Raw genomic sequence first — 6,067 nt, 5'->3', positions numbered from 1 at the left:
CCCTGGCAGAGGACGCCAGACCTAATTGTGGTGCCCAGCGCCTGTAACGGGCCGGGGCAGGGACAGTGACGAGGAGGCCCGTGCCCTGTGGATGCAGCTGACTTACAAGCATCCGACTCTGGTCTCTGATGCTGGACTCCAACTGAACCAAGCCACACCTGGGCAGAGGAAGGGTCGGCACCTCAGCACCAATGCCAGCCAGCAGGAGAAAGGACGCGGCCCACAGAGTCACCTGCAGAGACTCACCTGGGCTGCTGCAGCACAGGGGCCCAGGGAAGAGGCTCTTCCAGGACAAGGCTCTGAGGGCCCTCACAGACCAGCACCAGCAGGCAAAGAACAAGGAAAAGAGGGGGCACCTCCCCAAAACACCCACAGGCTGGACCCAGGCACCCTCCCGACATGCGTCCCTGGGGCACGCAGGACCAATGGCTCCTCAAGGCTTCCCAGCACACTCCTCACCAGCCAGACACCTGTCAGTCACCGCCAAGCTGTGCTCCTAATAACTTAGGAAAATACAGCATTCGCAAAAACGATTCCTCTGCAGGTGGCTCTGGTCATAAAACTGCCACCTTCCCACTCGGGGCCGAGACCCTCCTTCCTCCCGTGAGGCTGTCTAATCTGAGACGCCCGCCTACCTCCTGTGTCCAGAGGAGAACATCTTCACCCATCCCAGCCGCAGCTCAGCTCCCCACCTGCCTCGATGGAGGATGTCCCCGAATGGCTCTCTCCACCTTCCATGTGAGGGCTCCTCAAAAACAAGGTTTTGCCCCCACCCTGGAATCCCAGACGCCCACTGCAGCCCCCCCGTAGCCCACCAAGAAGTGCAGGATCCCCAGGCTGCTGGGCTTCTAGCGCAGTGCTGTCCTGCCCACATGGGGGCCAGCTTAGTGGTTTTTAGGTGAAATAGTAGTCAACACCTCAAAATCTGAACATGCCACCTAAAAATTCAGATTTGAGGCATCTATGGAAAAAGTTTGTCCAGTGCAACTATGAGCCCTGGCTCAGCACCGCCGCCCTGGGGACACAGCTTCGTCTCGGTTTGCTGCAGACCCCACCACTCCCTGTTGTCCTCCCCCACACTGAGCCAGATGAATGACCGATTCTGCAGAAGCCATTCCTAGAACACCTGGCTTAAGAAAGTCCCAGCCCCACGCTTGGCTCCGGAGGTCATCCCACCACCCTGACTCCCAAGCCAGCTCCTGGCCCAGCTGCTGACCCCCATGGCATCTCGAGGTTGGTGCGACGCTGCCTTCTCTGTGGGGCCTTCTGGGACCCCCCCCCCACCTTGTGCTCTGTGGCGGGGGAGGGTCTGCAGCCACGGGGCGTCTGTCCCCCCATGGCTCATTCACTCAGACTAAACATTGCTGCAGCCCAGGGACCCCTCGGGAGGGGGAGGGTATGGGCATTAGCGGGCAACACCGTGTACCCATCAAGCTGGACGTGGGAAAGGCAGCTGGGGGCTCCGAGATGCTGGGGTCTGGGCTGCCGCTTCAGTAGGGCAGCCACACTGGGCCAGGCGCCGGCCGAAGTCCCATGAGAAACTGTGGCCTATCCAGTGTGCGGTGCCTCAACAGACGCAAAAACACCCCCTCCCCAAGCTAGAACCCGCCCCTCCCCTCCCCGCACTGTGACTTTCCCCCTCCCCACGCCGGGACCCACCCTTCCCTTCCCAACACTGGGACTCTCCCCCTCCACACGCTGGCACCCGCCCCTCCCCTCCCCTCTCCACGCTGAGACTTGGGCTCCACCATGTGTCCTGATGGCTCCAGGCACCGAGGGCCTTGTCTGCTGATCGGGGTGGGAAGACAGGGCTCAGCCTGGAGGTGGACCAGGCGGCAATGTGTGTGGGGGCAGATGCCCCTGGCAGTGGGAGAAGGTCACAGTGGAGCTGAGAAGGAGCAGCCTCCGCCCTGAGGCCTCAGCCTCTCGACCCAGGAGAACAGAGTCAAAGACGGGCGTCCCTGAAGCACAGGACCTTCCAGGATGCTCTGGGGGAGACAGAGCCTGCAGACCCCTCCTCAGCCTCCTCCAGGAAAAGGAGAAAGCCTGGGCTGTAGCTGCGCCTGGGCCCCTCCAAGCACAGAGAGGTCCGAAGCAGGGGCGAGAGGCAGGGGAGCGGGGGCACAGGTCTCCGGTGTTTTGTAAGGGGAGCCGTCCTCTGGTGAGCTGGACATAGAGCCTACGGCGCTGTCCTTGTCCCCTGTCGCCATCTGCCAGTGCAGTTGGGAACAGCCCTGGGACCAGCGGGCGGTCGGGGGTCCTTATGGAGAAGCAGAGACCCCCACGCAGGCGTCTAACAGTGGACATGAGCGAGCCCTTAGGTTAGGAACATTTTTCTTAACAAAACAAGCGATGACTGTGGCTCACTGATTAGTGGTTAATAGCGCCCAACTCAAAAATGACTTTATAATGTGATTGCAGCCCCCCCACCCCCGGGCCGTAGACAACACCCCCTTCTCAAGGGAGGTCGGTCCCTGGGAGCCAGGAGGCCTCATGGGGAGGGGCTGTCACCGGCCTTGGGAGCCCTGGCCCTGAGTGTCACGGAGCGTTCACCCTCACGGCACATTTCAGGGAAGGGCCCTGGGCCTGACCACTGGGCTGGGGATGGCTCCTGCATGCCACAGTGAACGCAGGGCCAGGGTGCTTCAGACGCCCCCAGAGTGGCCGGCAAGGGGACACGGGGCTCAGCCCTTGCCAGCTCCCCAGCAGACCCCGCGTGGGTCCAGGTTCTCAGGTTCAGTGTCCAGCGGCCCCTGCACTCTGGGCTCTCGGGAGGCAGGAAGGACAGAGCTGGGCAACGTCGCACACAAGGATGGCGGAGCCTGCGCCGCTGCTGCTGCGACTGTTAGACGCGGGCTTCACACTCACAGAGCCCCGGGACGGGACGGGACGGGACGGGCGCAGGACGGCGGCTCGGAGGCGGCAGGAGGAGGGGATGCAGCAGGCGGGACCCCTGGGCTGGAAGGCGGCTGGACCCCGCATCTGCTGGGGTGCCGGGTCGTCTGGAGCCCGCTCGGGAAAGGGGAAGGGACGCAAACGCCTCCGCCTGGGCAAACGTTCTCCCAATTCCTGCCCGGCTCCGGCTCTCTGGGTACGCAGCTGGTGCAAACCTGACCTGCAAACTCCGAAACGCAACGCGGGGAAGTCACAAGCGCTCCTGCGACGGGGCTGCGGTCAGGCAGGGTCAGCCCGGGCCTCCCCGGCGGTCCCTCCGCGCGGCGTTAGGGCGGCCGTTCTGAGTCCCGGGGCTGTTTTGACTGTTGGTTGTTTGGGCTTCTCGGCTCCCGGCTCCCGTGTGCCCAGAGCAGGCGGGGTCCCGGTCGCGCTCAGGCACAGAGACCTGGGGAGGCCCCCGCGGGCTTTACGCGCAATCGCGCTGGAGGGGCCTCTCCCGGGTTGCTCCGCTCGGGTTTAGGGGCTTCCTCCCATCTCTGCGCCCGCAGCCGTTTCTCTGAAGCAGCTGCTGGTTCTCAGCGGCATCTCCCACCCCTGCTGCGTGGGAGTTCGCCGCGTTTCCAGTTCGCGCGGCGGGTGCTCTGTGTGCTGGGTCAAGTCACCCGGGTCCTGAAGCCAAGCCCCAGTTCCCGGGGAGCCACAGATCAGGGTGTCCCCAGCACAGTCCAGGGCTCAGGAAACCACAAACAGCTCCCAATCCACTGACAACAGCACAGAACTCCAGTTAAAAACAAAACAAAAAAAAAAACTGTGAAGGATAATACAAAAAACGAGTGTAAGCCGGGCAGAGTGGCTCACACCTGTAATCCCAGCAGTTTCGGAAACTGAGGTGGGCGGATCACCGGAGGTCAGCAGTTCAAGACCAGCCTGACCAACATGGAGAAACCCCGTCTCTACTAAAAATAAAAAAAATCTGGGCGTGATGGTGCACACCTGTAACTACTCGGGAGGCTGAGGCAGGAGAATCCCTTGAATCTGGGAGGTGGAGGTTGTAGTGAGCCAAGATTGTGCCATCGCACTCCAGCCTGGGCAACAAAAGCAAAACGCCGTCTCAAAAATAAAAATAAAACATAAGTGTGCATTCTGCTTTATGACAGTAAACGAAAATTACCCAAAAGCTTTCACCTTAAAACTATCAATTACTTGGAAACATCATAAAGAAATAAGTGACACTGGAGTTTTTTTTGTAAATATGACTTTGTGCTTTTCCCTGAAAAAAGAACATGGAGGCTGGTCCTCACCCCGCTGACAGCTCCCTGAGGCCTCAAGGGATGGAGCCTGAGAGAGGAGCCCTGTCCAGGACAAACCCTGGGGGCTTCACTTTATGCATCGACCTGAGGACACCAGGTCTGCGAGGGACAGTGTTTCTGAGTGTGGCTGGGAGGTGTTTGCAGACAGACAGACTGGCCTCTGAATTGGTGGCCTGGGTAACCGCTGAGTGCTGGGTGTCATCCAACCCTCCGACGGCCTAATGGGGCTCGGTGGGGAGGAAGGTGGAGCGGCCCGATTTCCTGCCTCCTGCTAGGTCCAGGACGTCTCATCTCATCGTCTCTGGCCCGAGGTCTGGATTTTGCACCAAGGTCCCTCGGCGTTGGGCTGACTGACGCTGAAGGCTTTCCTGGGTCCCCAGTGGTCACCACGTAAGCCAGCTCCTCACAATAAATAAGTCCATCTATGTACGGGCTGGGCAGAGATCCTAAGCATTTCTGCGACTGCCTCGAGTGTGTCTGCACCGTTGTTTTGTGATACACATTTCCCCTTCATTAAGTGCAAAGGCTGCCATTCCTGAGACACAGGGGTGGGCAAAACCAGGGACTCCCAGATGCTCCGATGGCCCTGCCCGGGCACTGGCCCCCTCCCACTCACGAGGCTTCCTGGGAGCAGCCATCAAAAGAAGACCAGTCCTGACGGGAGCTGAGGGCAGAGGATACGCAGCCAGTCGCCCTCCAGACTCCCACGCCGCCAACAGCTGCCCGCCGGTCAGACAGCTCTGCTAGGGATGGTGCCCAGAGGGCAGCACATCTTTCTGGGACTGAACCAATGCCAAGCGTGGGTGTCACCGAACCCATATAGCAGAGAGCAGCAGACAAGATACAGGCGTCCACACAGAAGAGGACAGGCCGACGACCCTGACAGACAGGAAAACCTGCTGGTCTCTGAGAAATGGTTGGAAAAGCTCGTTGTGATGTGCCAAGTGCTGCCCTTGCTTGAGAGATTGGCACTGCGTTTGGAGGCCCTCAAAATGTGAGCGAAGTGCGGAGATACCTGGCACAATACATGAGCCCACCTGTGCTTCTTCAGGGGAACTGAACTTCGTGATTTTGATTTCCCTCTGGGATTCCTGACATCAACGCCTCTGGGGGGGCAGTGCCTCCGTCTTCTGCCTCCTAACACGTATCTTCACATGTCTGCTTTTTCTCTGTCTCTGCTGATTTGCTGGTTCTTCCTTTTGCTGTTGGTTTGTTTTCATGCCATGAGGGTTTAAAGGGCTGCCTTTGGGGCTAAGCGTCCTGAGAGCAAAAGCTCTAACACCCACGCTGCTCTCTGAAGCCCGGCCAAGAACAGCCAGGTCTTAGCTGCCAGATATTTTCCAGCTGTTACTCTGTTTGAATCTGACACCAGCCCAGATACCAGAGGAGATGCGAACTCCAGGGTAAGCGGCTGGGCCTGGCCCTCGCTGCTGGGCTCCGTGCAACCCTCCCTCCTCATTGGCTGAGTTTCCACTCACAGAATTCACTGCCAGCATCCTCAGCACAGGCAGGTAGGCTGAGTTCAGTTCCTTCCTGATTGACTTTGCATTTCTAAGCTTCTGGAACAAAGGGCAAGGCATCGATGGGCGACTTCTGTGGCCCTCCAGGGGCAGCTTCCCAGCAAAGCACCCAGTGCCCGCATCATGACAGGCCACTCGGGCCGCAGCGTCCGCGCCTCGCAGCTGGAAGCCCACAGCCAGGAGCCACATCAAGGTCCTTGAAAGAGCCCTCAGCCCCTGTTCGTTGCAGCCTGAGCCGAGCCCTCACCCTCTCTGCCTGAAGCAGGTGACGTGTTTGCAGGCAACGAACCTAAGGGTCTCAGCTGCCCGGTTTTCCCCACACTCCTGCCACCCTCTGTTCTT

The sequence above is a fragment of the Callithrix jacchus genome, chromosome 6, assembly GCF_049354715.1.
Source record: "Callithrix jacchus isolate 240 chromosome 6, calJac240_pri, whole genome shotgun sequence".
In the NCBI taxonomy this organism is placed as follows: domain Eukaryota; kingdom Metazoa; phylum Chordata; class Mammalia; order Primates; family Cebidae; genus Callithrix; species Callithrix jacchus.
The sequence above is the reverse complement of the archived record's forward strand: the minus strand, read 5'-3'. Positions refer to the sequence as shown.